Source organism: Ursus maritimus, unplaced genomic scaffold (assembly GCF_017311325.1).
Source record: "Ursus maritimus isolate PB19 unplaced genomic scaffold, ASM1731132v1 scaffold_10, whole genome shotgun sequence".
NCBI classification, from domain to species: domain Eukaryota; kingdom Metazoa; phylum Chordata; class Mammalia; order Carnivora; family Ursidae; genus Ursus; species Ursus maritimus.
In genome coordinates, this window is record NW_024423344.1 from 64903007 (window position 1) to 64911232 (window position 8226).

The 8226-nt window shown below is 42.6% G+C and overlaps 1 non-coding gene across 1 annotated transcript; it reads right to left on the minus strand.

The window, feature by feature from the left end:
- Positions 1-1990: 1990 nt before the first annotated feature.
- LOC121101480 lies at positions 1991-2097 on the minus strand. The gene has a single exon (XR_005833472.1). It is a non-coding gene; the product is annotated as a U6 spliceosomal RNA (small nuclear RNA).
- Between the last annotated feature and the right edge of the window lie 6129 nt (positions 2098-8226).

Consider the following 8226-nt stretch of genomic DNA (forward strand, 5'->3'; position numbering starts at 1 on the left):
ACCTTCAAAAGAGATCCAGAACATGAAGTCTGACCACCTCTCACCACAGCACTTCCCCCAGCTTGATCAAAGCCCCCGCCGTCACTCAGCGGGATTCTGGCACCAGCCTCCTAACCGGCGTCCTTGTTCCTATACTGACCGCCCGTTTCTGAGTGATCCTAAGACCTCGATTGGATATCTCTCCTCACAAAACCTGCCACGGTCTCCCCATTGCAGTCCGAGTAAAAGCCAAAGTTGTTAGGATTACAGAGCCCTCCACAAACTGCTGACACCCCACACATACACACTCACAAACACACAAAGATGCATGGGCACACATAGACCCACAAAGACACGTGAACACGTAGATAAGCACCCATAGAGACGCTCAGACACACACGTGGGCATACAGGGTCACACACACACCCCGTTTCTGTCCTCACCTCCACTCCCTCTGCTGCAGCCACACTGCCCCCTCCAGTGTTGCTCAGACAAGGCAGATGTGCTCCCCGCTCGGCAGGAAACAGGTCACATGGCTAGCTCCCTCTTTCCTTCGGGTCTCTACCCAAAAGTCATCTTCTCAGGGAGGGCTCCTCTGGCCACCTAACTAGAATTGAAAAACCAACGTCCCCCCAACACACACTTGGTAGAACACCCCCACACCCATGGCTTAATTTCTTTCTCCTTAGCATCTATCGTCTGATAGACTAATTATTTCTCTTACCTTCTTCTTGCCTCCTCCAAGAGAATGTGAGCTATATTTGGGTGGAGAGTTCGTCCTTTTCACTCACACTATCTACAACGTGGGAAAGGATGCCCGGAGCGCAATAGCCCCCCAACAAGTGCGTTTGGAATTGTTTCAGTGACTCAGGAATGCTGTGCTCAACATGAAACCAAAACTGAGAGAACCATATGCGCTGTTCAAGCATCTCGTGGCAATACATCCTCAGCCCTTACACTGGCTTCCCCAAGCTCTTCGAATCCCCGTATGTCAAACCAACCCCTGGTTGTAGCTTTTTCAAGCCCCCATTCCCGTAAGAGTTGTTCATCCCTCCCAGGCTTTGGTGGTGCTCAGCAGTGTCTCTGCTTTCTCAATCCCACCCTCAAAGGCGCCTCCCAGGAGTTCTGTGGCCGCTGGGGATGCCCTCACGGATACGGGAGAGGAGATGGAACACAAAGACCCATGGGCAGGAGAACTTGCATTTTAGGCACATCTAGCAAATAAAACATAATGTTTGGTGATGAGGTGATTCTGGTTACAAGTTTCTTTTCCAAAACTTGGACAATCAGCTCTAACAGACAAAAAGAGGAAATTGGTCGTGCTGACATGACACTAATGCTTAATTCCGTCATCGTGTCCCACCTTTTCCTCCTCTCCCCCAGCACGAACTATCGCTCTTCAGATGCATTAACTCTCCACTGCTATATATGCATATAGCTGAGAGAGAGAGGGGCTGAAGCAGCCCAGGGAGGCAGAAATCAGTCAGTGGTCCTGCCCCCTCTCCTCCTTCCACACAGACATACAAGCTCGTCTGAAAAATCCTCTCCATCATCTCCTACCCTTAGCACTTTCACTCCCAATCAATTGTCTTAAGGAGAGAATATCCGAGGCGCCTGGGTGGCTCAGTCGAGTTGAGCCTCTGACTCTTGATTTCAGCTCAGGTCATGATCTCTGGGTGGTGGGGTTGAGCCCCAGGTTATGGGGGGCCTCACGCTCAGCAAGGAGTCTGGTTGAGATTTTTTTCCCTCTGGCCCTCACCCCACTTGCATGTGCACATGTGTGCTCTCGCTCTCTCTCTCTGATATAAATCTTTGAAAAAAACAGAGAAAATATCTTCCTTTGTTATTACATGTCACTCGTTTCCCTTTTACTTATATCTCTTTATTTCTCTGATCCATACACACCTGCTTCCCTGATATCTTGGTGCAGTATTCCAAACTTGTCTCTTCCCACACCCCTGTTTTTCTCTCATAATCAGGTAAGAGGAGGTAATTTTAAGTTTTTTTTTTTTTTAATATGGAACGCTTCAAGAATTTGTATGTCATCCTGACGCAGGGGCCGTGCTAATCTTCTCTGTATCCTTCCAATTTTAGTGTCTGTGCTGCTGAAGTGAGCACTTAAGTTTTATTTAAGTAATCTCTACACCCAACGTGGGGCTTGAATTTATGACCCCAAGCTCAAGAGTCACATGCTCTTCCAGTTGAGCCATCCAGGCGCCCCTGGAACATTTCGGTATTTGTATTTTTTTATCTTTAAAACATATCTTGAAAAGCCCTCAGAATTGGAATGACTAGGATATCATTTAAATATAATAAGGACATGAACTTTGGAGCTGAAGAAACTTGGGTTTTAAAGTAATATAATAATTATATAGTCAGATGGAACAGGTATTGTGAGGATATGAAAAAACAAGATCCATCCCGCCCTGCTTTGGGCAAGCGCGGGATATAGCCCTTCCAGAAAGCACCCACAAGTCCCTGGGGAAAAAGGAAAGGGCGGGGGAGAGGGGGTAAGCAACTTGCATTTTACATGTGAATGGGGCCCTTTTGTTTTACTGAACACATTTTTCTTTAGCTAATGTGGGTCAGAACTTCATCAGAAAACAAAATAAAAGTAAGAAAGACAGTCCATAGTAAGGTAAATACCAAACACCGCAGAAGACCCCCAGTTCAGGATAAGAAGGGAAAAGGGTGGGTGCTCTTTAAATTCTAACTGGCTGGGAGCATAGTACAGGCCTCAAGGCATGGAAAAGTCAGAACTAACAGTACTGAAATGAACTTCTTATAATGTGTGTGTGTACGTACATATATAGACATACAGATGCACGTACATTTCTTCATCTGCACAGGCACAAACACACATACATTTTAAGAAAAGTGTTCCAGACACCGTGACACAATGAATCAGCATTGCCTGGGGCATAGTTTTGTTTTGTTTTTAATAGGTGAATTTTTTTTTTAGGATTTTTTAAATTTACTTCAGAGAGAGACGGCACAAACTGGAGAGACAGGCAGAGGGAGAGGGAGAAGCAGACTCCCCGCTGAGCAGGGAGCCCGATGCGGGGCTCGATCCCAGGACCCTGAGATCAGGACCTGAAGGCAGATGCTTAACCGACTGTCACCCAGGCGCCCCTGCTTGGGACATTGTTAAACGCATACTCATGAACTCCAGTTCATCTATTACAAGACTTAATCACACAATGAACTTAAATAAGAAAATTAGGTATCTTGTTCAAATACTTGTGATTATAAAAGCCATTCTCCTGAAAAATAAGGATAAATACAAATTACCTAGAACTGCTTTAATTCACTGTGTGTGTGTATTTGGTCATATACCTGGTGGATATTGATGGAATACACAACTACACAGAGTTGTGTTGATAGGAGGCAACATAGTGCAAAAGAATGTGACTCTAGGACTAAACCCGCTTCCACCATGTCCCAGAGCAAGTGACTTTACCTCTCTGTGGTTTGGTTTCCTCATCTCTACAAGGGAACGAAGACAGAACCCACTTCATGGGGTTGTTATTAAATGGGTAACTGGTACCTAAAAGATACCCATACAAGTTTTAGTAGATAAAAATAGGAAAAAGCCTACATTTTGGAAGAAATCATCCTTAATTATTTGCTTCTGGGTATGTTTTTGTAAGAATTTGCATTTTTGACCCTTAAAGAATTCATTGTAAACTTCTAATCATGTTTCCCATGAATCGAACCAAACAGTAAACATGGCGCTCCTTAGTATCTTGGAATAAATTCTCACCAGCTGTATTCTGAGGACCACAGAGAGGGGAGTCTCTTCAGGTGTAACAGTCACTAGAATGTTCTGCTTCCCGCCCTTACATACACTCATGTGGGAAGGTGAGGGCCATGGACGCAATTCTTTACTCTCCCTTGTGCCCACCCATCTCCTTTTTCACTGCAACCTTACTCCTCCCGGCCACTGTTCAGTGGTCACCCGGCCCCCTCCCCTACATTTCTGTTACCCTTCTTCTGTCACGTAGCTGTCCACCCCCTCTGACCTTTAACTGCTGTCTAGTTATATTTCCCACTGTTGCCGCACTTCTTTGGACATCCCCCAACCCCATTTCTTTCCTTTGGACTAATCCTCCTCTTGCTTCCTGGTTTCTCTCCCTCTGCTTCTGCATCAACCTCTTCTTTGTTGGCAAGCTACTGAACCCTTTCTGTTTCTCTTGCCTGTTTCCTCGTTTGCCCTCTGTCCCCTACATCACCCTGCTTCATTAGCAAATTGAACTACCCTGCTTCATCACGTGTTTCTAATAAGCAAAAATAAGAATGGAAAATAAAATAAAATACATTATCTTCACGCACTACCCCCCCAACACACACACACCTGTACACATACAGTCCTTTCAATACACCGAAGGAGGGAGAGCAGTGGCGGGAAGTGGTTGGTAGAAAAGAAAGCAAGGAGGACAGCAAAGGAAAACTCTTGCCCCTCTTCTCTCCTTGTTGATTTGGTCTGTGGCTGGTCAAGCTCATTAGAAATCAGACTCAGAGACTTTCGAAGTGGTCTTGGAGACCATCCAGCATAATTCCTTCATTTTATAAATGAGGAAGCTGCAACTCGGAGAAGAAACAACAACAACAACAACTGACGTGCCCTAAACACACAGATTTACTTGCTGCCCAGTCTGAGTGGGTAGGTTTTATTAGGACTCATGAGATGCTTATTGACTAGCAAAATACAGCCAGCCCACCTGTAAGCACTGGAAGGTTCCAGCGTCCCAGAGTGAGAATAACTTCAGGCTGGAGGGGTATTCACCATGATAGCTGTGAGCTGCTGGGGGGCAAAACTTACCCCTCCAGGGGCTCAGGAGGAATCTAGATGGCCCCAAGATACCTCAGAGTTGGGAATGAATGCATTTTTAAAATTTAAATTCAATTAATTAACACAGAGTGTTATCAGTTTCAGAGGTAGAGTTCAGTGATTCACCAGTCTTATATAATACCCCGTGCTCATTACATCACCTGCCCTCCTTAATGTCCATCACCCAGTTACCCCCCACCCCAGCAACCCTCAGTTTGTTTCCTATGATTAAGAGTCTCTTATGGTTTGTCTCCCTCTCTGATTTCATCTTGTTTTATTTTGCCCTCCCTTCCCCTATGATCCTCTTTTTTGTTTCTTAAATTCCACATATGACTGAGATCATATGATAATTGTCTTTCTCTGGATTGACTTATTTCGCTTAGCATAATACCCTATAGTTCCAACCACGTGGTTGCAAATGGCAGGATTCCTTCCTTCCTTCCTTCCTTCCTTCCTTCCTTCCTTCATGTCTGAGTAGTATTCCATTGTAATATATACCACATCTTCTTTATCCATTCATCTGTTGATGGACATCTGGGCTCTTTCCATAGTTTGACTATTGTGGACATTGCCCCTATAAACATTGGGGAGCAGATGCCCCTTTGGATCACTACATCTGTATCTTTGGGGTAAATAGCTAGTAGTGCAATTGCTGGGTCGTAGGGTAGCTCTATTTTCAACTTTTAGAGGAATCTCCATACTGTTTTCCAGAGTGGCTACACGAGCTTGCATCCCCACCAATAGTGTAAAAGGGTTCCCCTTTCTCTCCATCCTCGCCAGCATCTGTCATGTCCTGACTTGTTAATTTTAGCCAGGGAATCAGTGCATTTTAAATGTAATGCAGGAAAAACAAGTTCACAAGATATATGCCACCAACTTGTAAGAGGTCTATTGAAACATTCTTTTTTTTTAATTTTTAGATTTTATTTATTTGTTTGTCAGAGAGAGAAAGAGCACAAGCAGGGGGAGCTGCAGGCTGAGGGAGAAGCAGGCTCCCCACTGAGCAGGGAGCCCGATGTGGGACTCGATCCCAGGACCCTGGAAATCATGACCTGAGCCAAAGGCAGATGCTTAACCAACTGAGCCACCCAGGCGTCCCCCATTGAAACATTCTGAGACAGTACAGCCTCAGAGGATACCAAATGCCAAAATAAAAACACTGTTTCCTCATAATTTGCAGAAAAATTACATATATACATACATATATACACAGAAATATATGATTAGTGATGCGACGATAAGCACGAGTGTTCATTCCGGTAATACTCCTGTCATCTGTAGCTTTCATGCTAAGGAGATTATAAATATCATAGAATTAGTGTAGAGCATTAAGATAAACAAAGTCTTAGGGAAAATGGAAGGAAAAAGAACACAGATATGCTGTTTTACCCTCTTAGTATCGGCATGAATGTCTTCTCTAACATGGTGTGACAATATTTGGCTCCTGGGTAGTTGTTATTTTAGTTAATACTGTATTTATCGGGACTTCAGTTTCTTCCCCCTGCTTAGCAGCACCCACCTCACTGGAATCTAGGAAGGAGCTAATGTATACTGAAACCAAATTTGATGCCTGGAAAATCCTTGAGTTGTTAAGAGGCACACCTGTGTTGTTAGGCAGGTGAGTTGAATCTCAAGTAAAGAATTTCTGCAAATCTCCTGTTCAGTCGGCTAAACTGGTTTCACTCCTATTGAACAACCCCGGGGTGGGGGGGGAATCCTCTGTTTTTCCTTAATAACCATCATAATGCCAAAGAAATAACTTCCAATGCTAATCTCAGTGGTTTAGGTCTCAAAAGTGGAAAGGTTCAGAATGTATTTCAGGATATTAGATGTCTCCCTGTCAAATTTATTAATTTATAGATAAATTAGCATTTTCATATTGGAAAAAAATAGTTTTTTGTAAAGGCCAGATTATTGTTAAGATGTTACTTTGAATAATTTGGAGAAGTAACTTTCTAGCTATAGTCACCTTATGTTCAAATTAAGGAGAGATTGTTGTGAATAATTAAATAAAAATTTCAGTGAGCTGAATCCTAAAGAAAATAAGGAAGCATTTATCAGTGGAAAGGTTCTCTGTAAATGGGTTTGCAGATTAACTGCAAAGGTTATTTGGGACTCTATAATCTTAAAGTGAAACAGGCCATTTATTTAGAGATTTAAAAAAAATCTCTATTCAGTCTGTTTTCATTTTCTAGATATTCTTATGTTGAATTATGTTGTTGTCCTTACGATACTTAGGTTTCTTCTGACTAAACAGGCTTTGAAATGCTTATAAGACATTTAAAAATAAATGCTTGATTCATTACATAATATTCTTTAGGTACTAAAGGAAGTTAACATTTTCATCTTTTGGTCAGGCACTTGTGAGCTCTAAAATAGAACTCTTTGGCAATTATGCAGTACGTGCCAGGGAAGAAAAAGAAAAGAGTTTAAGTTGTCCAACCTCATACAACAGACAAAGGATAAAAGTAAAAGAAATGAATCAAATCCACAGGCGTGACGACCCTAGTCGGTTTCAGCGGCAAAGGAGCTCATAGTGCTGCCGTCCAGGTCATAATTTATGGATCCCTTGAGGTATTTTCAACCCCTTTGAAGTTGAAACTGTGGGCTACAGTTGCTACAGTAAAAGAATATTTCTTTTTTCAAAGTTTTCAACCAAGAGATTAAGATTCTCTCTCTCTATAATGCACACCATCTGTTTTATTAAGTTAACAGTTTATATGTATATATATATGCATCTCAACCAGTCCGAGCTGTGGCTCCCAGCCTGATTATACATTAGAAGCTTTGGAAGAATCACTCCCAGAGTTAGCCTCAGAGATTCTGGGCTTAAATGGTCTGGTGATACAGCAGAGAGAGAGAGAGAAAGTCTTTCTTGGAATTCCAAGTTGGAATTCCAAATTCATTTGGAAACTATGTTGCAATGGTGATCTGAGTTTATGGATTTTTTTAAAAAATATTTATTTATTTATTTTAGAGAGAGACAGGGAGAGGGAGAGAATCCACAAGCAGACTCCCTGCTGAGCATGAAGCCTGCACAGGGGTTCCATCACAGGACCCTGAGATCATGACCTGAGTGGAAATCAAGAGTCAGCCACTCAACTGACTGAGCCACCCACGCACCCCTGGGTTTATGGATTTTTTAAAGTACAATAGGGAAAGCTACATTATCTGTTAAATTAACATTCAGGGGCTGGTCTAAAACACCAAGCCATTCTTCATAGTTCTTTCTTTAAAACAAACAATGAGCTTTTGGCTCCAAACAATGAAATTTATAACCAACCTATTGATAAATTAGGAACTGCTTGAGTCTTCAGCGTCACAATACTATACTTTTTTGTGTGTTGAAAGTGACTCGGGGTTTTGTCTGGGAAAAAAAAAAAAAAAGCACTAAATTTAGTGAATACCTGCCAGGA